The 27,984-nt window shown below is 38.0% G+C and overlaps 1 protein-coding gene across 12 annotated transcripts in view; it reads left to right on the top strand.

Moving 5' to 3' along the window:
• Window positions 1–27,984, top strand: part of LOC127483154 (translation initiation factor IF-2) — a 335,580-nt gene that overhangs the window by 263,442 nt on the left and 44,154 nt on the right. For 2 of the 12 annotated variants that reach the window (XR_011378295.1, XR_011378289.1), the window contains exons 4-5: window positions 15,624–15,670; window positions 18,725–18,808. The exons of 2 other annotated variants lie outside the window; for them this stretch is intronic. The gene's annotated coding sequence lies outside the window, so the exon portion shown is untranslated. Of the gene's footprint in view, window positions 1–242; window positions 357–4,355; window positions 4,603–14,313; window positions 15,096–15,623; window positions 15,671–18,724; window positions 18,809–23,613; window positions 23,688–27,984 lie in introns of those variants that run through there. 8 more of the 12 variants (XR_011378293.1, XR_011378287.1, XR_011378288.1 and 5 more) reach the window with 6 other exon arrangements.

The raw sequence follows: 27,984 nt of genomic DNA, 5'->3' as shown, positions 1-27,984 counted from the left end.
AAGATGTAGGGAAATCTGCTACTGGCCTTGTGAGAAGAAGAGACTTCGAGGTTGGTGGTGACTTCTGTAAGAGTCTGGATATAGATTCTTGGGAGGTTGTCTACTGCCCTCTTTGAACATCACTTTTGACCTGGAGACAGGGCAGTTCAGAATCAGACTTGTACACAAGTACTGCTCTATCAGATGCAATATAAGATTTGAATAGTATGCTTGTTATGGACTGAATGCTTGTGTTTCCGTAGAGTCATATGTTGAAGACCTAATTTCCCACAAACTTGGCTGCCAAGGAACGTTCCTCTCAGGTTTCCTGTGCTGTCACAATCTTCCTTCTGAGCACGGGGAGGAGGTTTGTCAAGGTGATTGGATGTGGGCTCCAATTTTGCCTGAGGCTCCCCAAGTTCTGTCACACTAACCAACCTTCAGCCTTCAATAACTTGTTAAAATTTTTGCTGATTTTTTTTTCTGACTGACTTGTGTCTTGCAACTCTTCCTCCCATGCTCCTTGAGAAGGAGATGGTTCATCGGTCCTATTTCTCCTAGGAGGTGTTTGACATCCTTTGGAATTTGGTTCATTTGATTGCCCTGAGATTTAAGCTTCTAGTTGACTCTAAAGTGATTATTTTTGTAGATTTTTCAGGTTTTTTTTTTTCACTTTTAAGTTGAAAGTGGTGTCCTTTTGTACATTTGTACATACTAAGTGGAATTGCAACTGTCTTCTTCCATGCTTTTTTAAAACAAATTTTCTTAATGTTCATTTTACTTCAGAGACAGAGACACAGAGAGGGATAGAGAGACAGAGTGCTTCCCATCTACTGATTAATTTCTCAACTGCCTGCAAAAGCCAGGGCTTGGCCAGGCTGAAAACAGGAGCCAGGAACTCACTCTGTATCTCCCATGGGGTTTCAGAAACCCAACTATTAGAGCCATTATCAGCTGCCTCCCAGGGTATACACAGACTGGAATTGAAAGTGGAGCCAGGACTTGAACACAGGCTCTCTGATACGGGATATAGGTGTCCCAAGCAGCATCTTAACTGATGCAACAAAACCATCCCCTTATTTGTTTCTCATTTAATTCTATCTTGCTCTTTGGGAAAACACATTAATTTGGGTCTTTCTAAGCTGTAGTCTGTTTCCAACTAGAAGTGAAAATTTCATCTAAAGATACTAATCCCCACTGCTTGGGATTTTCTACTTTGCACATCTTCAAACAAAGTCAGGATGCTATGCATCAGGATTTCTTTAAATTCATGGCCCACTAGTCTGCAGTCAGTATTAGCTATGAGGTCAGGAAACTGCTGCAAAAATTCCAGTTCCCGGGCCATCAAAGAAGAAGGTACCTTTCTCTGAAGGGAGGAGAGAACTTCCACTTTGACTATGACCTTGTCAGAATAAGATCGAAGTCAGTGAACTCAAAAGGCTTTCACTTTGACTATGGCCTTGTCTGAATAAGATTGGTGTTGGCAAACTCAAAAGGCTTCCATAGCCTTGGAAACTCATGACAAGAGCCTAGGGTGATTACTGACGCCATAAACAAGAGTGTCAATTTGTTAAGTCAACAACAGGAGTCACTGTACACTTACTCCATGTAGGATCTCTGTCCTTAATGTGTTGTTCAATGTGAATTAATGCTATAACTAGTACTCAAACAGTATTTTACATTTTGTGTTTCTGTGTAGGTGCAAACTGTTGAAATCTTTACTTAATATATTCTAAATTGATCTTCTGTATATAAAGAGAATTGAAAATGAGTCTTGATGCAAATGGAATGGGAGAAGGAGCGGGAGGGGGAGGGTTGTGGGTGAGAGGGAAGTTATGGGCGGGGGAGCCATTGTAATCCATAAGCTGTACTTTGGAAATTTATATTTATTAAATAAAAGTTAAAAAAATTCCAGTTCCTTCTTTAATTCTTATAGAAAAATAATTAGGGAATCCTATAGACTTTGATGGCTTAATTAAACCAAGGGATATTTATTACTGGAAAAAATGAGTTACTAAGTGTGATAAAATTTTGTTATTCATGAAGTAAATTGATATGTTTTTACTACAGTTCAGAGGAAACTAATTGAGCATGTTTGATGACTCTTTGATGTGGCTGTGTTTATAAGACAGATTATTCAAACATTGTGCCTCAAAACAATGAACATTTATTATCTCATTGTTTCTGTAAGAAATCCAAGCATGCCTTGGCTGGTTTTCTCTAGAACAAGGTCTCTTAAGAAGTTATATATACACTTTCAAGCTCTTGTCTAAGGTAAAGGTTGGGAGGGACTTGCTTCCTAGCTCATTCAAGTGGTGTTGCTAACCTTTGTCCTCTTTCCATATGGTCAAATCATGATATGACAGCTACCTTAGTCCTGGGAGAGTGACCTGAGGAAGAGCAAGAGGTAAAGTGCATGGAAGTCAGAAATCACAGTCTTTTTAAGACTGACTACCAGAAGTGACAATCTACCACTTCTGCTATATTCTCTTTAGTAGAAAGAGCTGATAATGTAGCAGCCCTCATGCAAGGATGGGAATGACAAGAGGTGGAGGTGGGGGTTTTTAGGGGTCATCCTAGAGGCTGCCTGCCACACTTACCTCAATTCCTACTTTTAACATGCCCATGCTGACAGCTGGGATTGCTAATCTTTTCAGTAAGAAACACTGCACATGTAGTGTTTCCTTGAGCTAATTATGATTTATACTTGCTGAGATATATGTAATTTTTATATTTTGTGGATATGTTTATATTTGTAGATATAACCTTATTTATTGATGTTTTATGTGTGTATGTTTACTGCCTTTTTACTGTTTTAATGACATTTTTAACAATTACTTCTTATCATGGGGTTCTCCCTAACTTTCTTTGAAAAGAAACCTGTAGGGGCTGGCACGTGGCATAGTGATTAAAACTGCAGCTTGCAGTGCCAGCATCCCATGTGGACACTGGTTCGAGTCCTGGCTTGGCTGCTCCACTTCGCTTTTTTTTTTTAATAGAAAAATTTTCTATTTAAAAATATAAATTTCGGGCCAGTGCTGCGGCTCACTTGGCTAATCCTCCGCCTACGGCACCGGCACCCTGGGTTCTAGTTCCAGTTGGGGTGCCAGATTCTATCCCGGTTGTTCCTCTTCCACAGCTCTCTGCTGTGGCCCGGGAAGGTAGTGGAGGATGGCCCAAGTGCTTGGGCCCTGCACCTCATGGGAGACCAGGATAAGTACCTGGTTTCTGGCTTCGGACCGGTGCAGCACGCTGGCCGTAGTGCACCGGCCATAGTGGCCATTTGGGGGGTTGAACCAACGGAAAGGAAGACCTTTCTCTCTGTCTCTCTCTCTCTCTCTCTCTCACTGTCTTAACTCTGCATGTCAAAAAATATAAAAAAATAAAAAATAAATTTCGGAAGTACACCTTTTGGACTATGGTGGTTCTTCCCACTATAACCACCCTCCCACCCGAAAACCATCCCATCTCCCACTCCCTGTCCCATTACATTCTTCACTAGGATTAATTTTTAATTATCTTTATATTCAGAAGATCAACTCTATACTAAGTAAAAATTTCAACAGTTTGCACATACACAGACACACAAAGTATAAAGTACTGTTTGAAGAGTAGCTTTACCATTAATTCTCATAGTACAACACGTTAAGGACAGAGATCCTACATGAGGAGTAAGTGCACAGTGACTCCTGCTGTTGATTTAACAATTGACACTCTTATTTATGACATCAGTAATCACCCGAGGCTCTTGTCATGAGTTGCCAAGACTATGGAAGCCTCTCGAGTTCACAAACTCTGACCTTATTTAAATAAGGCCATACTCAAAGGTGGAAGTTCTCTCCTCCATTCAGAGGAAGGTACCTCCTTCTTTGATGGCATGTTCTTTCTGCTTAGATCTCACTCACAGAGATCTTTCATTTAGGTGTTTTGTGTTTTTTTGTTTGTTTGTTTGTTTTTGCCAGAGTGTCTTGGCTTTCCATGCCTGAAATACTCTCATGGGCTTTTTAGGCAGATCCGAATGCCTTAAGGGCTGATTCTGAGGCCAGAGTGCTGTTTAGGCATCTGCCATTCTATGAGTCTGCTGTGTATCCCACTTCCCATGTTGGATCATTCTCCCCTTTTTAATTCTATCAATTATTATTAGCAGACACTGGTCTGGTTTATGTGATCACTTTGACACTTAATCCTATCTTTATGATCAGTTATGAACTTAAAGTGATCATTTTAACTAGTAAGATGGCATTGGACCTGCCAACTTAATGGGATTTGGAGTCCTATGGCAAGTTTTTAGATTTACCCTTAGGGGTAAGTCCAAGGGAACGTGTGCTAAACTATACATCTCCTCCCTCTCTTATTCACACTTTTATTTTTAACAGGGATAAATCCAGCTCCCTACTAATGCATCTGGATCCTTGGGCCCCTGCCACCCACATAGGAGACCTGGAAGAAGCTCCTCGATTAAATCGGCCCATCTAAGGCCATTGCAGCCATCTGGGGAGTGAACCAGCAGATGGAAGACCTCTCACTGTCTCTACCTCTCTCTGTAACTGCGTCTTCAAATAAATAAAATAAACTTTTTTTTAAAAAAAGAAAAAACAATAAATTAGAGTTGATAGTCTGAAACTCAAATATCTTTTCTTCTAACCTCGAAAATGCACTTGATCCTGATTAGATCCCCATTAAGCTAAAGGCCCTTCTTTCTCAATTCTAAAACTTTCAGATTATAATCAGGCAACTTATTTGAGCAAGAACATCCAATTGCTCAATGTCTCCTAAGATTTAAAGGTGACAAATAAGGGTGAGTGGATAGCTGAAAGGGCTATCTTAGAGATGATTTTTTCATTCTCTCATTTCATAGATACAGAAACTGCATTCCTAAAAACTTTAGTTCCAATAAGTTCAAAGCTAATTCAAATGTAGTATAAAAGTAAACTGTTGATCTCTTCTAGCAAATATGTTTCCCATTCCAGTCAATGGCAATATGTATTCTTAAAATTATTTATTAAAATTTATTTTTATTGATTTGAAAGGCAGAGAGAGATGGTGGGGGGGGAGGAGAACTGAGAAGGATAAGACATTTTCCCTCCCCTGGTTCACTTCCCAAATGCCCATGACCACTGGACTGGGCTAGGCTGAAACCAGGAGCCAGGGAATCAATCTGGTCCTTTCATGTGGATGGCAGGAACTCAATTATGGGAGACAACACTTGATACTACCCAAGATGTGTGCATTAATGGGAAACGAATAGGAAATGGAGCTGAGACTTTAATCCTGGAACTCTGACATGGGATGCAGTATGCCAAGCAGCATCTTAACTGCTGCACCAACACCTCTCCCTACTGTCACTGTCATCCACTATATCCAGTTCATCATGACGTTTTATTGATTTTACTTCTTTATAAAGTATTTTTGAATCTATTAATTTTATATCTTTCTACTATCACCTTTCTGATCCATATGATCACAATCTATACTCTGGTTTTCTGCAGTGTCTCTTTCTTGCTTCTGGACTTCAAATTGCTGGTGTCTTGGAAACCAAAATCACTACAAATCCAATTAGGTCCTGAAAGAACTGATTTCTGTTAACCCGTATGGACTTCCTTTCTCTTACTTTGTGACCTGTATTTCAAACTGCTGTTACCTCAAAGTCTACCTTTAAATACTTCCTTCGGCCTGGACCACTCTTCCCTGCCCCCTAAGGAACATTCTTTAATTTTTCTGATACAGTCAAGTTCCTCTACATTCTAATGCACTTATCATATTTTGTAGTTACCTTTTTATTTGCATGATTTTTTGATTATCTCTTGCCTCTCCTGTAAGACTGGTAGTGTTAAGAGAGTAGTGATAATGGGTGTATTGTGCACTGTATTACTTCAGTATTTGAGATGTAGAAACACTTGTGCAATGTCTAAATGAATTAGTCGATTGTCTGAACATAGCCAAGTATGGGATGCTCCCTGAACTGAGAAGGAATCTGGATGCCAAAGCATGAAAAAGGAAGCTCCATATAAGAATAAATGAATCTACGAGGATGGCTTATATACAGGATTCCAGACACAGACAAATGGTGACTTGGTCAAAAACCTGTAGCAATATTTTTCTGGGCAAGGCAGCAGATGGGGAAATATTTTATACATTGGTAAATCTAATAGGGAGCTAGGGTAGGGACTTGTTTTGCAGTGTTCCTTTATGTATGGCCTAAGAGTGAACCAATCAGGTATTTTGCTGATCTGTCTGATCTAATTAGAAAGACTTGTGATAGCACTTAAGCTTTATGGCCAGTGAGGGGTACTAGCTAGGTTAGCAGTAGGTCAGTATCCTTCTGAGAGTTCAGAATATAAAGATGGGAATAAAGCGGGTGTTTCTATAGTTGCAGTCACAAAATTGGGTTTTAAACTTGAGTCCATAACCTTTTGGTCTAGTGTGACCTTACCACTTTTGCCACTTTTCCTCTCTTGCTAAATAAACACTCTGTCTTTTAATTGACAATGAAGGAACATGAGAATTTTCACTTCACATTTTTTAAGTGGGAGGTGAATAATTATTGAAGTGAAAAACAATATGAATTGTTGCAAACAGAATGTGGAATTATAAAAATTAAGCACATACAAGTCAAAAATATACAGAAAACATAAGAAGCACCAAGGAAAAATTAGGATATTTTCATCATTCTGATGTTAAATTAAAACAGACCTTGCATGTTTATCTATGTTGTATGTCATTCCTGGGAAGAGAGCAAGTTAGAAATAGAAAGAAGCAAAAGAGCCTTACCACACTACCCTTGATAGCATTTCTGAAGAACGATTGACAGAATAGTGGCTGCTGTTTAAACTCTAAAGCATAACTTACAAATTTGTCACTTTTTCCTGTCCTGAAAAACTGGACAAGCTGATGTTTTTGATAGTTGATTATGACTTCTTTTTTCATAAAAATGAGAATAAAGTAAAATAGTTTTAGTGACCTACTAACCTAGTTAGATCAGCTTTTGGCCACAGAATGACTTCCTGTGATTCATTTTACTCTGAGTAAATATTCTTAAACTCTTGGCAATGGCGTTTTTTTTTTTTTTTTTTTTTTTTTTTTTTTTTTTTTTTTTGACAGAGTGGACAGTGAGAGAGAGAGACAGAGAGAAAGGTCTTCCTTTGCCATTGGTTCACCCTCCAATGGCCACCGTGGCCGGCGCACCGCACTGATCCGAAGGCAGGAGCCAGGTGCTTCTCCTGGTCTCTCATGGGGTGCAGGGTCCAAGGACTTGGGCCATCCTCCACTGCACTCCCTGGCCACAGCAGAGAGCTGGCCTGGAAGAGGGGCAACTGGGACAGAATCCGGCGCCCTGACAAAGACTAGAACCCGGTGTGCCGGCACCGCAGACAGAGGGTTAGCCTAGTGAGCCGGGGCAACGGCCTGGCAATAGCTTTTTAAAATCATAATACTTTTTGAAATTGATGAGAAGACGTACCTTGAAAGTTATGAATGTATGGAATTCTGCTGTTCTTTGTGGAAGGAACAAATAGAACTGCTAAAAATACAGAAGCACCTGGGAGAAATGCGCTCTAAGCCCTCTCAGGACATGGTTATGCTCAACATCTCACACCTGGGTGGAAAGTTGTGCTTTTACTGGCATTCCGAATAGAAGACTTGCCTAGACAATATCTAATTGTGGAATTCTTATTAAAGATGGATCGTTCTAACAAGAAATTACCATTAACAAGTATTCACAGGTACTGTCAATACATTTTGGATTCATTATAGCAGTAAAGCCAATGAAAATAATTTAAAGAAATATATTTGGAAAAAGAAATCATGTTGAGGAGAAGGAGGAAGGATAAAGAAACAGTTATCTGTGCCTTTTTCACTGCATGAAAAATCTTCTCTATTTATATATTGCTGGGGAAATGCTTTTAAATACTGATGTATTTCTATTTGTTAATTTCTGATGAAAAGGTCTGGTTTCAGTTTGATCCCAAACTCATATGTACAATGTAACTGGTTGTCCAGCCTCAAGGGAGCAGAATAGCTGAAATCTGGAATTATGTTTTAGCTTAAAAAATCAATAACTTGAGAGAAAAGTTTCCTCTGCTGTTATTACATTAAAATCAAAGAAGTAATTTTTTTTGTGATTTTGAACAGTCACTGTCAACAACATTGTTTAGATATAACACAGTAATACTCATGACAACATTTTTTGCTTCAGTTTCTTAATCTACAAAATAGGAATTATAATTTGCTATATCAAAAGGGTTTTTGAGGATTTAAAGACTACATACATATATGTATTTTACTTAAATATTATTAAAATTTTTAAATTGAGAGAGAAAGAGACAGAGATCTTCCACCCACCAATTAACTCCCCAAATGCCCATAACAATTATAGCTGAAATCAAGAACCCGGGGGTAGGTGCTGTGGCACAGTGGGTTAAAGCCCTGGCCTGCAGTGCCAGCATCCAATATGGGCACTGGTTTGAGTCCAGGATACTCCACTTCCAATCCAATTTCCTGCTAATTCACCTGGGAAAGCAGCAGAGGATGACCCACATGCTTGGGCCCCTGCATCCACATGGGAGATCCAGAAGAAGCTCATGGCTCCTGGTTTCACATCTATTCAGCTCAAGCCACTGCGGACATTTTGGGAGTGAACCAGCGGATGGAAGACCACTCTGTCTCTACCTCTCTAACTCTGTCATTCAAATAAATTAAATAAATCTTAAAAAAAAAAAAAAAAGAAAGAAAGAAACCAAGAACCAAGAACTCAATCTAGGCCTTCCAAGTGTGTGGCAAGGATCTAAGTACTTAAGCCACCACTTGCTGTCTCCCAGGGTGCTCATTAGCAGGAAGCTGGAATTCATAGCAGAGTCAGGACTTGAACCCAGGCACTCCAGTATGACATATGGTGTCCCAAGTGGCATCATCATCATGACTTCTTAATCCCGTGCTAAATGCCTGCCCCTAAAGTCTATTTTTTAGTTTATTTTTAACTATTAATTTTTTTATTTTAATTCTAAATTAGTTTTTAACAGATTTAACATTATTAATAGATACAATTCTAAGAACATAATGAAATTCTTTTCTTCTCTCCCTCCCTTCCCATCTCTCCCTTCTACCCTTCTTTCTTCTCCCTTTCTGTATTTTTATTTTTTTGTTTTTTGAGGTAACATTTTAAATTTACAGTACAATAAAAAGGTTTAATATCTCATCAAGTAAGAAGTTTAACAAGTAAAAAGCAAAAAGACCCTAGTTTAGTAAGAATATAGACAACATCTATAAACAATAATTGAAGGGAAAAATGAACTTTTCATCCATTTACAGTAAATTTTACAGTAATCACAGATCATTAAAACTATAGTAGTATAACGTTCTTAACCATTAACATTCTTAGCCATTGGTTTGACAAAAGGTATGAAAGAAAGGATATATGCAGCGTTTTTAAAATTTTTGAGCACTAAAATAAATTTATCTTATAATTCCAATTTACATGAACTTTTGGAAGTACCAATACATTTGTCTACTCTAAGTACTTCCTGTAACTTAGTATTGCAATAAGGAGGAAAATAAATTGCAAAGGAATGTTAAAGAAGCAGGCATGTAAACACATTCTCGGATATACAATAAATACACAAAGAAGCTCATTTTCCAGGTCTTCCCACCTTTTGCAAAAGAAGTACACACATAGTTCAAGTTCCACTTTTGAGCTATTACTTCATCAAGGACTGCCCATTTAATAAAAAAAGAAAGAATGGTAAATCTCAAATGTGAAGGCTTAAATTGATTGGGTTTCCATAGCTTTCTGAAAGGAATATTTTCCCATCTACAGAAACCCTTCTCTGATGCATTATGAAGCAGTGCTTGGATATCCTCTGCCCTCAAGTCCTTAGTGCCATTCAAAGCTGTAAAGCCTATAGCTTGTAGCAAAGAAAGCACAGCAGATAAGAGAGTAATTGTGCTTTTTATAGCTGGAACACTTTTGTGATGTTGAGAAATAATATTGTTTAAGAAAACAGGGATTTGATTCTAAAGATTTGCAGAGAAACCTTAAACAAATCACAAAACACAATTTTATGATCTATAACATAATTAATAAGAACCCCAAAATATTTCTTAGAAATGCCTGGTCAGGTTTCCAGATTAAAAATGTAAGATTTATAAAATCATCTACTGAGTTGTTTTGTCAAGAGGAAAGTCTTTTGACAAGGTACAAAGCCCATGGATTTTATCCAAACACAACAAATTAGAACTGTTCTTGCTAAGCTCTCCAAGAAATAAATACATGACCTAATTGGTCTTTCTTTTATTTCCCAGATTTATGTCTAAAAGCTTGCTCTGAGTAATATTGATATATTAGAGAACTGGAGAAATTCTTGTTCCTTTTAAATTCACATTATCAAATCTCAAGGCCATGACCATTTGGTAATATGTCCAGTCTTTAACTTCTGTTGCCATCCTGTCTTGTGAAGAATAGCAAATGTGTGTCCAGCATTGTGGCATAATGGGTAAAGCTGCTGCCTGCAACACCAGCATCCAATAAGGGTACCAGTTCTAGTTTCAGCTGTTCCACTTCTAATCCTGCTCCCTGCCAATGGCCTAGGAAAGCAGCAGAAGATGGCCAAGTGCTTGGGCCCTGCCACCTATGTGGGAGAACAAAAAGAAGCTCTTGGCTCCTGGCTTTGGCCTGGTCCAGCGGTGGCTGTTGTGGCCATCTGGGGAGTGAATCAGTGGATGGGAGATCTCTCTCTCTCTCTCTCTTTCTCTATTTGTGTGTGTGTGTGTGTGTGTGTCCCTTCTCTGTAACTTGACTTTCAAAATAAATTAATAAATCTTTTTAAAAAAGGAATAGAAAATGCGTGTTCAGAAATTCAACACTAATTTACATGGTAAATTTCCATCCTTGAAGAACTATACCATTTATATTAAAACCTGGGCTCTTACTCTTTGCCTATTTTTTGAAGCTGACAAAAGACAATATAGTCACCAGGGCAGAACTTAGAAAACAGTCTATTCAAGGAGAATAGCAGCCTACATAACATAGATATATCTTGCATTATGGAAATTCCCCCCATGGCCCAGTGTGTTATAGATACAGAGAACAATGGGCTAGATGAAGAAATAAACCAAGCAAAACCACAACTCTTCTGACCTCAATCTCATTGGAGTGGGTGTTCTGGTTTGCTGTCTGTTTGACCCTGCTGATTTAGTGATTTGTTTGACTCTCTCCATTCACAACCATCCTGATTCATTTCCTGGCTTTTTAAATTCTTTCCTGGCATAATGCCTTCTTCAACTCCTATCTCATAAGTAGATCCCTCTTCCTTCTTTGGATTTGTTCCCAAATCAACTGTATTCAACTGAGACCTTTGCTATGAATTGTGTAACAATTGGAAAGCATAATAGAAACATTAATAGGAGCATCAGGAGGCATTGCTATGTCCAATAAACAGTCTTCAGTCATACATCCTGGGTTTTTTCTTGTATCTTCCTGCAAATACTTAATTGATTCACAAGATTACTGCATATCTTCACACCTCATTTCTAACCCTTGTATAGATGTGGTAAAAACATGGTCACTACCGTAGTTAGTAAATAGTGATATATATGCTGTGTCCTTATATTTTTAGTCTGTCATGCAGAAGATTTACAAAGGATAACTACAATTCTTCATTTCTTTCTACTAGTTTTCCTAACATCAAATGTCACACTGTGTAAAGAAAATGAAAAAGTTCTGTTAAAAGTAGAAGGAGGGCTGGCGCCGCGGCTCAATAGGCTAATCCTCTACCTAGCGGCGCCGGCACACCAGATTCTAGTCCCGGTCGGGGCGCCGGATTCTGTCCCGGTTGCCCCTCTTCCAGGCCAGCTCTCTGCTGTGGCCAGGGAGTGCAGTGGAGGATGGCCCAAGTCCTTGGACCCTGCACCCCATGGGAGACCAGGATAAGTACCTGGCTCCTGGCTTCAGATCAGCGCGGTGCGCTGGCCGCAGCGCGCCAACCGCGGTGGCCATTGGAGGGTGAACCAATGGCAAAGGAAGACCTTTGTCTCTCTCTCTCTCTCACTGTCTACTCTGCCTGTAAAAAAAAAAAAAAAAAAAAAAAAAAAAAAGTAGAAGGAAAAAGTTTGACTCAAGGACAAGAAGTAAACAAGATAAAGAGTTAAGTCTGTACAACCTTGGGTGAACACAGAGGCTGTTTGGGGAATAGAGGGCACCCTCTGTTCTTCCAAACAATGTTCTAATCAAATTTTGTGGGAATATGGCCCTGGCTAGGCCAATTCACAGACAACTTTAAAAACATTTGCCTGTGGCCAATTGGCAAGCACTGCTAAGGTTAAGGTCAGGTAAGGGATTACATAAGGAAAGGATATAAAAGTAAGAAGAAAAACAAATGAAGGTGGTACTGATTGCTTCCCGAATGCTACATGTGTTGCCCTTGGTGCTTTATTCCGGTACTGTGGTTGTACATTTCTAACGGACTGGAGTCTTTGTAAATAAATCTTATCTTTCTACTTTCATGGGTAGGTGGATATTTATTTGTGAATTGAGCCTCTAATATTGAAGTCTGTGCACAGCTCTTGGCCATATCACTATCTGGTCAATACACTGGCACTCTTTGAGTTAGAGTACATATTGCAGCAAAGAAGCAAAAGTCCTTTGCCTTCATATATAAAACAAACAAATAAAATAAATAATACTGTGGCGGGAATTCAGCCTAGTGAATAAGATGCTGCTTAGGATACACGTGTCCCAGATTTGAGTATGTAGCTTCATTATTAGCTCTGGTTCCAGACTCCAGCTTTCTACTAATCCCAACCTTGAGAGGTAAGGGTGATGGCTCGACTAATTGGTAAGTGAACCAGCACAGGAGAGGTCTATTTGTCTGTCTCTCAAATAAATAAACAAAAATACTTTTTAAAGTAGGAGAGAAGCTGATCCATCGAATTTCCTGTTTCTCAAATTAACAGGATTTAGTGATTAGTTTCTAGACTTTGTATAATTTGTATTTATGTCTTCTTCCCTACAGAATCTTATAAACTTCTTGAAGGTACAGATTTCCTTTTAATGCTGTGTTTCATCCTCAGGAGCAGTCTAGTCATTTTACTCACAAAAATGTGTGGACTGATTGTTCCTTCAAATTCCAACCCCCTCATTTTTTTTTTAAACAATTAAGTTTACTAAATTTTTGCTTTGCATTGTGAGTAAAGTTCGTATGCTGTGCCAGCTGGCAGAAATCATGAGAATGTGTTACCAATAGTTTTGTTGCACAATATTTAAAAATTTAATACTGACTTCCTATGTTTTGACCAGCAGAAAAATGTTAAGACGTCAGCATGTAGGTTTTTTTATTAAAACAACCATCACAAATTTACATCTTTGCATATATTATTGGGTTTAATGTCAGTACTGAACTCATTATATAAGTAGAACATCTGCCACCTTGTAGACCTGCCAATAGAATCAATACAAGTTAACTAAGTATTTTCTAACATAAAGAAAATTTATCTTATAAGGCTAAAAAATCCAGTGCATGCATATCTCATCTGCTTTTCTTTTTTAACTGGCAAATAAACTATTGAAATTCATTTGCTAACATCTGAGCCAGAGAACTGCCTTATCAAACATACTTGGGTAGAGGTATAAACATAAAATAGTTCACAGAAAGCCTGTTGTGAAAAGGTCATGGGGGTCACTCGTTTAAGGGGTGAAGAATGGATTCAGAAATTTACCAAATGCTACAATATGTCCTTATATTTACAGTTGACTATAAAGATATAATTTATAAAATGATGGCATAACAGAATGAATAAGAAGGCATAAATGTCATAAATTATTATTATACAGTGGATTTTTTTACATTTTTATTTATGAAATGGAATTTGTTTTTCTGTAATCAGTTTTTTGTTGTTGTTATATGGTATTTTTAAAAGAAAACATTACATTCTAAAATGTCAAACATTTGGAAAATGAAAATGTGCTATAGACATCATATGTAGAGACTAGTAGGAGGGATTAATTCAAAATGTTATTTTATGGCATTTAGAAGCAGGTGAACAATAAAATCATTTAGCAGTTTTTAAGTTTGCAAAAGCAAAATGGGACAAAACAGTAAATGTATGCAGCCATCTTAATTCATTAGAGATTCTTACAATATCTCTTTATTCCTAATGATGAAAAAAAGCAAATGAAAATTACAGGGCAGGAAATATACCAGTTTAGTCATAGCTCTCCACATATTTCCCTAACAAATATTTGTTACATGTAAATGCTTCAGAATGAGAACAAAATAACATTAAATTTTTGCTTGAGCATGTGCAGGAAAGTAATTTTTTTGTTGTTGTTACTTTATCCCTTAGAGAAAAGAGAAAGTAATGAAATAAGGAGTGTAAAGAGAAGCAGGAATAAAAACATCTGTGTGGTCTGATAGAATAACATGGTGTGGAAACCTGCAGCGAGATCCCTACGGACATGAGAAAGTACTGGAACTCCTGAAAAGAGCTTAGTCAAAGTAAAATAAAGACCTTAGTGAAGATAGAGGTCATAGAGAAGGGTCCCGGAGTGTATTTGTTGAACTTAATTGAATAGACTGTGATATGTTTGGATATCTGCTTCATGTCTTAAAAAATTAAAAAAAAAAAAAAAAAAACCTTTAGGTGCTGCTCTTCTGTTGCCATGGAAACCACATTCCTCTTCCAAGCAAGTGTGAGTGTTTTGTCCTCTAGTGCTTAGGGCTCTTTTGGCCATTTTAAAAATGGTGGCTTTCTTCCCCAAACATTACAAGCCAAACCCTGAAGTACAAAGTCCTCTGATGAAGAACAGCTGTCATCCGATTCCCCAGGATTAATACCTCCCACTCTTCTGAGCCGAGATGAAAATATTTGCAACTGGGAATTGAAGAAATTTTGCTGGACCACCATTTTTGGTGGTGGTGTGTGTGGGTGCTCTGCCTGGCCCAAGGGGGCAGGCTCTGTAACTGTGAGTCAGACTTTTCTAACAGCAGACTGGAAAGAGAGAAGATCCAGAAAGCATGTGCACATGGGAACTTCTCTTGGAGTGTCCTTCCCAGAAGACACAGTTTTAGAGGAGACACTCTAGTTTATCCACTTTGTGTGTATGAAACTTGATCAAGAAACTTAAGGTGTTGAATCTTTTATTCAATGGAAATAAAAATTCTTACCATTCAGTGTAACTATGAAGAGTAATTAAAACAATGTTTTAAATTACTAATATGATAATAACAGTAATAATGACTGCTATGGGGCTAAGTTGTATGTCCCCAAAATTCAAATATTGAAGCCCTAACCCATAGTACCTCAGAATATGCCAGAAACAGAAACTTTGAACGTGGTTAAATTAAAACTAGGGCACTAATCCAAATGACCTGGTCTTTGATATTTTGTTATGATTGTCCTTAAGAAACCAATGCAGTCAGTAACAGAGACGGAGAATTTCCTATAGGTTCTATAATAAGCATTGTTTCTAGGCTAAGCTGCTGAATTAATTTAGATGGTGGGTAATGATGCTTTTCTACCTCTGACTTTAACTTCCCAATAGAACATTGGTAGAATAGTCAATATATTATATCTGTGTTATTGTTGCAAGAACAAAGGAGGCTCATCTCTGAAAATAACGGAAAATCTTTCCATTTGTCTTTGTTATGTAACAGTTCTGGAAAGAATCTAGTTAACTGTCAAATAAAATGAGGATGTTTTGGTAAGTTTTTATTTACTTTCTTTCATACGAAAACTTTTAAATTAAGATCCATTCCACAGAAGAAATTTGTTTACTGTTTTCTTACAAGACATTTTTTTATATTGGCCCAACTTGGAAGATCTACCACTCTTATCTTTTCTGTAATAAGTATAGTCAGTTTCACCTCCTCACATTACACACAAATTTCTACCTTCTGTTGATATGGGTACATCTATTCATTCTCTACAAATGGAAAGAAGTCTGACTCACAATTCAAAATGAAATTTTAGTCTCAGTCAAAAATAAAGGGATCACTAAATAAATAGACCATAGTACTATGCTCTAAGAATGCCATGAATGTTTCTATTGGTTAAGATTTTGATGTGTGTTTGTATTTGTTACATATGGCATTTATTATTTGTAAAATAGAGATCACCTGTATTGTATGCTTGCTATCTATCATCTATCTTCCATCACATACATATAAATGTGGGCCATATTAATAATTAATCCTTAGAAAATTAATTAAAATGGGAATTCTTTCTGTGAGGTAACATACACATAAAGGTGTAAGGATCAACCTACATGCTGCTTTTAATGTTCATCTGTTTTTTAAAAGATCAAATATAATTATCATTTGTAAATTAATTTTTAAAGGTTTATTTATTTATTTATTATAGTTACAGAGAGAGAGGGAGTGGGGAAGAGACAGAGATAGATCGTCCATCTGCTATTTCACTCCCCAAATGGCTGCAACAGCCAGGGCTGGGCCACGCCAAAGCCAGGAGCCAGGAGCTTCTTCAGGATTTCCCACATGGGTGCAAGGGCCCCATAACTTGGGCCATCTTCTGTTGCTTTCCCAGTCACATTAATAGGGAACCGGATTGAAAGTGGAGAAGCTAGTGCACGAACCAGTGAATGCTGGCTCCCTATAAGTTAGTTTTTAGGTAGTTATTAGTTATTCTGCCTCACCTACCTAAGAGAGGAAAGAGCAAGAATTGAGAAGACTCATTCAATATTGATTAAAAAGTGTAGAAATACTAGCATTCCTAACAAAAATTTACTATGTAACTGAGGTTTGTTACATGAGTTAGTAATGCCTAAGGGCAGCATAAATTTGTAAATCGTGTACACTAGTTGAACTTATTTAATTAAAGGCATACTCTGTAACTTGCTTGATTTTGTTTCTGTTGGTTTCTTTGTGATTCTTCTAGATTTTTTTTTCCCATGGTCTTCTATTATTTGTAATTTTTGTTAAAACATATGCTTAAGGCCGGTGCCGCCGCTCACTAGGCTAATCCTCCGCCTTGCGGCGCCAGCACACCGGGTTCTAGTCCCGGTCAGGGCGCCAGATTCTGTCCCGGTTGCCCCTCTTCCAGGCCAGCTCTCTGCTGTGGCCAGGGAGTACAGTGGAGGATGACCCAAGTACTTGGGTCCTGCACCCCATGGGAGACCAGGATAAGTACCTGGCTCCTGCCTTCGGATCAGCGCGGTGCACTGGCCACAGCGTGCTGGCAGTGGAGGCCATTGGAGGGTGAACCAGTGGCAAAGGAAGACTTTTCTCTCTGTCTCTCTCTCTCACTGTCCACTCTGCCAGTCAAAAAAAATATATATATATGCTTAATCTCAAAATTATATAATTTAAACCAAAGAATGACCGTCTTTCACAGGATATTTTAGCATTACTACAATTGTTATTTTTGTGTTGTCTTCAACAAAATTACTGGTTTTCCATATCCCTGCATACTTTTTATGTTATTATTGCCTACACACCAGAGGGAAGGAGCATTTTTTCTGATCTTAAGGAACAGAAGAAAGATGAAATACTTTTTATTTCCATATTGGACAAAACCTTCTTGCCAATATAAATCAGTACCAACAAACATTTTAACGTGTTTTATGGCAGGCATTGTGGCAGAGGGGGTTAAGCTGAACTTGGGATGCCTGCATCCCATATGAGAGTGCCAGTTCAAGTCTCAGATGTTCTGCTTCTTATCCAGCTTCCTGCTGGTACACCTGGGAAGGCAGCATATGATGGCCCTAGTATTTGGGCCCCTGCCAACCAGGTGGAGTTCTGGGCTCCTGGCTTTGGCCTGGTCCAGCCCTAGCTGATGAAGGTATTTGAGTAGTTAGCCATCAGATGGAAGATCCATCTCTCTTTCTCCCTTCCATTCTCTCTGTTGCTCTGCCTTTCAGCTAAAAATAAATAAAATTTAAAAAATGGCACAGTATGTTTTACCCATTTGCATCTCAGAGAATCTCCAAAAAAGAGTTCTTTAAGTGTTCAGTGAATTACAGAACTATAGTAGAGTTTATTGGATGAATAAGTGATTAGTAATAATTTTTATTGTAAATCTTAATTTTTGGTTTACCCTTTCAGATCAGAGGATCAAACAAGGGCTTACCATTTATGCACATGCACTAGTTGGCAGATAGATGTATTTTTTAAATTAATAGCACATTTGTATTATGAAAATAGTGGTTTATTGAAAAGTTTAATAATCTCTCACAAGTAGTCACACACTGTGATTTGTACCCATTTTTTATGTGAAGACAGATTACCTTAACTGTTACTGACAGTATCTGACTCTAAAATAGAAATGTAGAGAAGTTTTAAACTTGCTCCCTTCCCTCTTAGGTTTTGATAATTAAATCTATGAAATAAACAACAGTAGAGAGATTAACAAAAAAGAACTTATAAATTTTATTACATACATGAGAGTAAGATGGGGCAAGATGGTCGGGTCTCATGTAAAGCTTAACATAGGGCTTTGGCTTCCAGGGAAAGGGAAATGGTGCAGGCTTTGGAAGGTGAGAGTGGGCAGAATGTGCATATCCGGTGAGAACTGTCTAGTTATGAAGATGGAATCTCCCACATGACAGGCATATGTGGTTGTCTCTTTCTGGGTCAAGTGTCAGGCCTCCCAACCTCTTCTTCCTTCAGAAAACACCTGGGAGAGGCAGGCAAGTATCATATAGAAAACCGTCTATCTTCATCAACTATTTATTAGGGGGATAGATGTAAATTTCTTTGTACAAAATAACAATTTTTCAGAGCCATTCCTTTTTCTGCAGAAGTCTGCAATTACTCCGAATGATCAACATGAAATTATGCCAAGGAATACATTGGGATGAAATATTTTACTCTCCCTCAAGAATGTAAGTTCTCTATCTGTCTATTCTGAGTCCAGCTCTTTGGTAATGGCAGTGATTGTGGTGGCCACATGGAGGGGATAATTTTTCTTTCTTGATATCATCCACAAAAATTGAGGACTTGCTTCAAATTCCTTCCTTCCTCTACCTCTTCCTTATTCCTTCTTTCCTTTCCTTCTAAATAAAATATACTGAGTCATTTTATAAGTTACTATTGCTATTATATTCTAAGAAAGACTTTGTATGAATATGTTAAAGGTTTTCTGAGATAAACTACATGTCTTTTCATCCTTTTTTTCCTATTGTCCATGGTGGGCTCTGGAATCTATGTCAAATATCTGCTGAATGAATGACTGGCCTGAATATACTTCTGAGATGAAGTATTCCATTATTAGCTGTATGAGGTAATGTTCAACTTGTTTTAAATGTATGCTTTCAAGTTCTAATGAATAACTTCTTAACCCACTATACTGGATTGGCAAGCATACCTATGGATACCATTTATGCACTCTCAGAAAATCTGTGAATGTCTGAATATGTCTAGAGTTTAGCAGATTTTCTTCCATCAAGAGTAGTGGACAAACACTGTGTCCAATTTTGGATAAATTGATCTGTTGTTTGTAGACCTGAATTCATGGTTTGATTATCCTTTATCTCAGGATAAAATATAGTTTATGAACTTACTAAGTACTTGCAAATAAATTTGAAAGAATTCCTAGGACAAGTGAATCTGTAGCTAACTAATAGTAATAGTACATACAGTAAGTGCCATAGGCACTCAAATACCATGGTCTGGAGTGGTGAAAAAAATTTCACCTCAGGAGAGACTTGAGAAGGTTATGAAAATGCCTGGAGGATGATGGGAAATTACATGATTTGAAGTTGTGGGAAGCCTCTACCAGCTTGGGAGTGTTATCAAGGCTCCCGGCCTCAGGCAGCTATTGCTTATGCATCATTACATTAGTTCAAATCACTTGGAACTCCTTTCTAATAAACCTCTATACCAGCAATGTATTATTATTGTATCAAAGGATGCCCTTCTATCTGTAAGAGATGGCTCAAGGCTATCCTATCTCATATCTCTGTTTGGTTCAGTCATAACTAGAAATTTGTTTATAAGAACATCTGTATTCACAAAAAATGTTCATCCCCACACTGTTCAGCTTACTTCTTAATTTGATCCTCCCTCTCCCATCCTATTTCTCTTGTGATTATCAGAAAATACCCCATGTATTTTTTTTTCTTTCCTGGAAACATTTTCTTATATTCTTTCATTAACAACAAAAAATTTCCTGTCCCTTTCAGACGTGGAGAATTTTCTTCTGCCAAGGCCTTTTTGGATATTTATAGCATCATTCATTGGCCATACAAAATGATCAATTTAAAAATTAGCCTTCTATAGATTCATTGAATTTCAAGTCCCACCGACGGTTGCCTTGACAGGGCCTGACTAAATGTATTGAAGGCCTAATCTGGCCTTCAGTGCAGACATGCCGCATCCCTGCTGCCATCAGCTTTACTGTGTTTCACTCAAGAGGAGCCTGTTTGTTCTTTTGCAGACTGACCAAAGAGTGCTAAGAGAGTTGAGTCGGTATTATCTTTGATCTTTGTTTCCACCACCAGCACCTCACTCCCTGCAATAGCATGTTACTGTTCTGAGGATCATGCCACTGAGCTGTATCCCTCCTCTTTCTTTTTGTTATTTTTTTCTATTTACTCACTCATTTGTATTTGGTTGTATTTTTTTTTTTCCTGAAAGAAAGAGTGACATGAAGAATGAGTCTACCTACTTTGCTGGATCACTACCCAGATGACCATAACAGCTAGGCCAGGCCAAACCCAGGAGCCTGAACTCCATCCAGGTCTCTCAAAGGCAGTGTAGGAATTCAAGTACGTGAGGACAGTGTGTGTTACTAGGAAGCTGAAAGGAAAGGGGAGTAGCTGGGACTCAAACCACACACTCCAGTACGGGATATGGGCACCCAAAGTAGTGGCTTACTCCTCTGCACCACAATACCTACTTCAAGGATCCATATTCTTGAATAAAACAGCCTTAACAAGTAGGAAGGGGTAGGCATTGTGATGCAGCAGATTAAGTCACCACTTGGGATGGCCACATCCCATGTCAGAGTGCTTGGTTCAACTTCTAGCTACTCTGCTTCTAGTCCAGGTTCCTCCTAATATGAATCCTTTGAGGCAGCAGATGATGGCTCAAGTACTTGGATCCCTGCCACCTATATAAGAACCTAGATGGAGCTCCTAGCTCCTGGCTTCCACCTGGCCCAGCTCTAGTTGTTAGGGGTATCTGGCAAGGATGGAGAATCTCTCTCTTTTAAGTAGATAAAAATAAATAAGTAAATAAACATGAAAGAAGACTATAAATTACTAATTCTTATATATTTCTTTGTAACTTAAGTATCCACATAAAGAAATGTCTAAAATGTAGGCTCTCTAGTTCTTTGGTCTTGTTGTCCTTAATTCTTCTTGACTACCCACTTTCACCCTGGGTATTTTCAGTCCCAGAAAATATACACTTGTGAAATCTTACTTGCAAATAGCCTATCCTCTTATAACCACATTTTACCCAGAATATTTATTCTAGAATTTCCACTGCCACAGTTTTGCATATCCATGAAAACTCCAATCCTTGATCCATGCTTGTTAGCAGTTCACTCCAAGATTCATTTCTTACCATCTTCAGCCTACCATCTCCCTTCATTATCCTAATTATTTCATTGCAAATATACTTCACTCCCTTGCTCCTCTCTCCTATTTTAGTTACTTTGAAAAAAATTCACCATTAGACTTTCTATGTATGATTGAAATAAAAACTTTTTTAAAAGATTGATTTATTCTATTGAATGGGTTACAGAGAGGCAGAGGCAGAGAGAGCAAGAGAGGGAGAAAGAGAGAGAGAGAGAGAGAGAGAGTGAGAGATTGATTCTTCATCCGCTGGTTCACTTCCCAGATGGCCCCAACAGCTGAAGCTAGGCTGATCTGAAACCAGGAGCCAGGAGCTTCTTCCCGGTCTCCCATGTGGGTACAGGGGTCCAAGAACTTGGGTCATTCTCTACTGTTTTCCCAGGCCACAGCAGAAAGCTGGATCAGAAGTGGAGCAGTCAGGACTCAAAAAGGCACCCATATGGGTTGCTGGCACTGCAGGCGGTAGCTTTACCCACTACATCACAGTGCTGGTCCATGAATTCAAAGTTTTTAACTTAATCAAATGTATTTATTCAAAAGGTGGATAGACAGAGAGACAGAAAGCTCCCATTTGCTGGTTCATTCTATAAATGTCTGCAAGAGATATAACGAGACTAGGCCAAAAGCAGGAGCAAGAAACTCAACTCAGGTCTCTCACGTGAATGACAGGGACCCAGTCACCCAAGCCATCATGTGCTGCCACAGAAAGCTGGAATAGAGAGTGGAGCTGAAACTTGAGCCCACTCAATCCATTGTGGGATGAGGCCCTCCTAAGTGGCCTATTTATGACTGAATTTGAGTTGGGAAACTGCTAGAGTAAGATCACATAACTAAGATCTAAAATCTCAAACTACTACCAAAGAAGACTCATAAACCTTGACATTTCTTCTGATGAGATCATATTTCCATTCTCAGGAAGAAAATTTCATACCCTTTTTTCCTCTCTTCATAACACCCGTAACTTCTTCACACACTCTCAACTGAGCATAGTGCCATCTCACTTTCCCCCTTCCGTTTATACTTCAAGTCACAATGGTAAAGGCTTCCGTGTCCATCATTATGTGCCCAGTGTCCCAATGATGATCCTAGGTCAACATTAACATTCTGTTGCCTGCAACTTGCTCTGTTTCTTGCATTATTCTAGACAGTAAATAATTCCTCTTAAAATCCCTCCCTCTTTGTTTCTGCCTTTGTCCTCTCTTCCACTGCCCCACTGCCCCATTATTACTTAATGGTAATATTTTAAAAATTTTCTGGACTGGCTACCCCTCTTCTTCTAGACCTTTAAATGTCTGGGCTCCTTAATTCTAGGTCCTAAAAATATTTTCCTTGCTTCTTCAACATGCTTTTTCTAGGTGATAACATCAGTTGATATAAATATGAATTCAGTGTTTATTCTGGTGGTTCTCAAATGTTTATTACTGAGTTTTTGTCATATTTTAAACTGCTTATCTGACACCACAATTGAGTATTTCCTATACTTCTCAAACATAATTCATCAAAAAAATCAGAAACTCATTATTTTCTTCCCTAAATCTTATCTTCAAACTTCTCTGTTTTCCACCCTAGTAAATGGTAACAAAACCACCTACTTGTTTGTTCTTGAAGCTAAAGAGAATTTTTTCTTTTCCTTTTTATTCCTATCCACCAGTAAGTACTGTTAACCCCCAAATCACTCTCCAAATCTTCCTACATCTATTCATCTCTACTTTTCTATCTTAGTTTAAGACTACTATTCTTTTTTCCAAGAATATAGTTTAGTTGTTTTCTTTTTTATATCTGTCAGCATTCCCTTCAACCTATCCTACACAAAGGAGCAAAGTGTGATTTTGCAGTAAATTGAATGAAATCATTCCTCTGCTTGATACTTGTCAATTACTTCTAATTAAACTAAGAATGAAAGGTAGACCTTTTTATACATGACCTACAGATTCACACACACTCTGGTTTCTGCATACTTCTTCAAAGTCATTGCAGGGCCTTCCAGTTGTTTACTGTGCATTGACACACTGTCCTTTTAGAACTTCACTGAATACAATCAGGCTTTTCCCTTGCTTATTTCTACCTTAGTATTATTGCATCCCCATTAACATTTTTTTTTCTTTCAGAGCTCAGTGTCAATGTAGTGAAAGCTGCATCTTTGTCTCTCTTGTTCATTGTTGATTTCCAAGCATCTAGACAGGTACCGGTCACACAGTAGGTGCTTAGTTTGTATTTATATTTGCTGAATTAAATAAATGGTTATTTATAAGACATTATCCCTAATGTCTTAGTTGGAATTTACCCTCCTAAGATGGGCCTTTTCTAACTGCTGGTTCTATAGTAGCTCACATTCTAGATTGAATACATTCTATCCCATGCCATTTTGATGCTGTCCTTTGATAGTTTTTACAGAAAAGGTTTTTATTTTTATTTATTTGAAAGGCAGAGTTACAGAGAAGAGGAGGCAGAGGCAGAGCGGGAAATGTCCTCCATCTGCTGGTTCACTCCCCAAATAGCCACAATGGCTGGGGCTGAGCTGATTCAAAGTCAGGAGCCAGGAGCTTCTTCCAGGTCTCCCATGTGGGTACAAGGGCCCAAGCACTTGAAACATCTTTCTTGCTTTTCCAGGCCATAGGCAGGGAGCTGGATCAGAAGTGGAGCAGCTGGGACTCCAACAGGCTCCCTTATGGGATGCCTGTGCTGCAGGAGGTGGCTTAACTGGCCATTGCACAGCACTGGTACCTAGCCTTTGCTATTTTGATTCCACTATGGCAGTTGCTGAAGTCTGTACTTACCTTGCTTATTAATTGCTTGCTTGATTATTGTCTGTTTCCTCTTGTAGAATATGAAGTCAGTGAGATCAACTACTGGCTTATTTACCACTGAAACTCCATTGGACAGCACAGTCTTTATAGGCAGTCATCTCCCATAAAGAGTTGTGACACAAATGAGTATACACAAAGACCACTAGACTAAGATTTCGGAAGGGAAGGAGAAGGGAAGATGGAGGCAGATTTTCACCCTTGACCAAAGTTTAGCCAAACCGAACATAGTGTATTGTTTATACAACTAAGTCTATTTACTGAAAGGCCAAATCACACAGGTTCTTATACTATTGAGTATTACCTGGATTTTAATACAGGGAGTAGGACTTGTTCTTTCCCTTTATTTCCTTCTGAGCCAATTTCTTTTTTTCTTTTTTTTTTTTTATTTTATTTATTTATTTATTTTTTTTGACAGGCAGAGTGGACAGTGAGAGAGAGAGACAGAGAGAAAGGTCTTCCTTTGCCATTGGTTCACCCTCCAATGGCCGCCGCGGCCGGCGCGCTGCAGCCGGCGCACCACGCTGATCCGATGGCAGGAGCCAGGAGCCAGGTGCTTTTCCTGGTCTCCCATGGGGTGCAGGGCCCAAGCACCTGGGCCATCCTCCACTGCACTCCCTGGCCACAGCAGAGGGCTGGCCTGGAAGAGGGGCAACCGGGACAGAATCCGGCGCCCTGACCAGGACTAGAACCCGGTGTGCCGGCGCCGCTAGGCGGAGGATTAGCCTAGTGAGCTGCGGCGCCGGCCCAATTTCTAATCCATGACAAATATTCCCTCAACCCATAGTCATGTTGGTGGATTTTTTTCAGTCTTTGATGTGGAAACTTTTCAGTGGTTTTTGGAAATTTAAACAGCTTAGACTAGCCAGACATAGTTTTTCCTCTGCTAAACCATGAATATTTCTTGCTCAATGAGGGTTTTATCTAAGGCTTAGTAATCGCACCTTTACTACTTGCATAAACTTAACTAGAAAGCTGTCCATGTGATCTATGGTTGTGTAAAGTTTTTTTTTTTTTTTGAAAAAATGTTGTCTATCATGATACCATGTTTTTGAATGTTTTCTGTGAAATATCTATTATTAAAAGGTATATAAAGTATGAATATACATATTAGTGAATGATTGACCGAAGGTCAAAACAAAAAATATCAACAGTATAGAAGACCTGTCTATCCCTCACACACTCCCAGTTTCTATGCATTTCCTCCTCTACTACAGTGTAGTTTGCACTGATTTGAAATTCATATAATGGAAATCATAAAACATGCATTTCTGTGCCTTGCTTCTTTATTACAACATTATGCCTGTAAGTTCCACACATTTTGTTATGAGTAGCAATATTTCATTCTCTGTTATTCCTGTTTGTTGTTAAACTGTAGGTTCCACAATTTATCTATTCATTTCACTATTGATGGACATTGGGATTATTTCCATTGATTTATGAATAATGCTGCAATGAGAATTCTTCTATCTGCCTCTTGAGATACACATGCAAACATTTTTGCTGAAGATAACAGCAGCATAGAAATTGCTATGCTATAGAGTTTGTGCTTGTTCAGTTTCAGTGGATTCTAATAAATTTCCAAATTCATTGTACTAATTTTGAGATTAATCAGTAATGTATGAGATTGCTGATTACTCCACATCCCTGCCATCTTTTGGATCTTTTGGTACTGAAAGTCCTTTAATTTTAGCCATTCTAGTAATGTGTAGTATTGTCTCATTTTAATTTTAAATTAATTTTCTAATGACTAGCATTGTTCTACACTTTTTCATATATGTATTGACACTGGATATAAATCTCATGCTCATTTTTCTCTTGGGTTGTGATTTTTATATTTGCACATAAATAAGTTCTTTATCAGTTAGCAAGTATATTTGCTCATTCCTCATTTTGTGAGTTGTTTTTAACCTTTCTTCAGATCATCTTTTGATAATCACAGTTTCTACATATTACAGTGATTTAACTTGTCATTTCCTCCCTATGCTTAGAAACTTTTGTCTCATATTTAACAAATATCTCTTTCAAGATTGTGAGTGTATGATTTATTTATATTTTTAAACTGTATTATTTTGCTTTTAATATTTAAATCTACACTCCTTCTAGAAACTTTTGTGTTTGTGATGTGGGTTAAGAGTCAAGACTCAATATTTTCCATATGGGTATCCACTTGAACTCACTATTTATGAAAAAGTCTATCACTTCCTCATTGTGTTATAGGACTGTTTTGACATAAATAAAATGAATGTATCTATGGTTTGTCCATTCTCTTATTGGCTTTTAAATACTTTTTCAAAAAAGTATTTAAATTATATAAGTTTCATGTATTTAATATCTACATATTTAGAAACATAGTGATACCTCCCCTCCCCACCCTCCCTCCTGCCCATGTTCCAACCTTTCTTTCTCCTTCCTTTCACATTCTCACTCTTAATTTTTACAAAGGTCTGTTTTCAGTATAGTAAATTATCATATAGTTAACCCTACACTAAGTAAAAGAGTTAAACAAATAGTATGAAAAAAAAAACAACACTGTTATTCAATGGAAGGGACAAGGGCTATAAACAATCATCAAATCTCAAAATGTCCATTTCACTCCAATACATTACATTTCAGATACTCTGTTAGTTACCTTGGATCAGGGAAAACATATGATATTTGTCTTTTGGAGACTGGCTTATCTCACTAATTATAATGGGTTCTATTTGTATCCATCTTGCTATAAAAGACAGGATTTCATTTTTAACAGCTGAGTAATATTCCATTATATATATGCCATAATTTCTTTAACCAGTCAACAGTTGATGGACATCTGGGTTGATTCCATGTCTTACTATTATCAATTGTGCTGCAATGAATAGATAATACTTTCAGATGCTGATTTCTGTTGGTTTGGGTAAATTCCCAGGAATGCGATGGCTGGACCAGATCATATCTGGTCTATACTCAGATTTCTGAGGTATCTCCATACTGTCTTCCACAGTGGCTGCACCAGTTTACATTCTCACCAACAGTGAATCTGGATACCTTTTCCCCCACATCCTTGCCAGCATTTGTTGTTTGTTGATTTGTCATACTAACTGGGATGAGGTGAAACTTCATTGTGATTCTGTGTTTGCATTTTCCTGATGACTAGTGATCCTGAACATTTTTTCATGTGAATGATGGCCATTTGAATTTCCTATCTTGAAGAATGCCTGTTTAAATCCTTTGCCCATTTATTAACTGTATTGTTTGTTTTGTTGTTGTTGAATTTCTTGAGCTCTTTATAGATTCTGGATGTTGACCCTTTATCAGTTGCATAGTTTGCAAATATTTTCTCCCATTCTGTGAGTTACCTCATCACTTTGCTGAGTGTTTCTTTTGCAGTCTCAGCCTAATGTAATCTGATTTTTCAATTTTGGCTTTGCCTGTGCTTCTGGAGTCTTTTCCAAGAATTCTTTGCCCATGCCAATGCCTTGCAGAGTTTCCACAATGTTCTCTAGTAATTGGATGGTATTGGTTCATAGATTTAGGTCTTTTTTGAGTTTTGAGTGGGTTTTTGTGTAAGGTATAAGGTATGGTTCTAGTTTCATACTTCTGCATGTGAAAATCCAGTTTCTCTGTCACCATTTGTTGAAGAGACTGTCCTTGCTCCAGGGATTGATTTTAGCTCCTTTTTCAAGGATAAATTTG

The sequence above is a fragment of the Oryctolagus cuniculus genome, chromosome 8 (assembly GCF_964237555.1).
Source record: "Oryctolagus cuniculus chromosome 8, mOryCun1.1, whole genome shotgun sequence".
Classification (NCBI taxonomy): Eukaryota; Metazoa; Chordata; class Mammalia; order Lagomorpha; family Leporidae; genus Oryctolagus; species Oryctolagus cuniculus.
The sequence above is the reverse complement of the archived record's forward strand: the minus strand, read 5'-3'. Positions and strand labels throughout refer to the sequence as shown.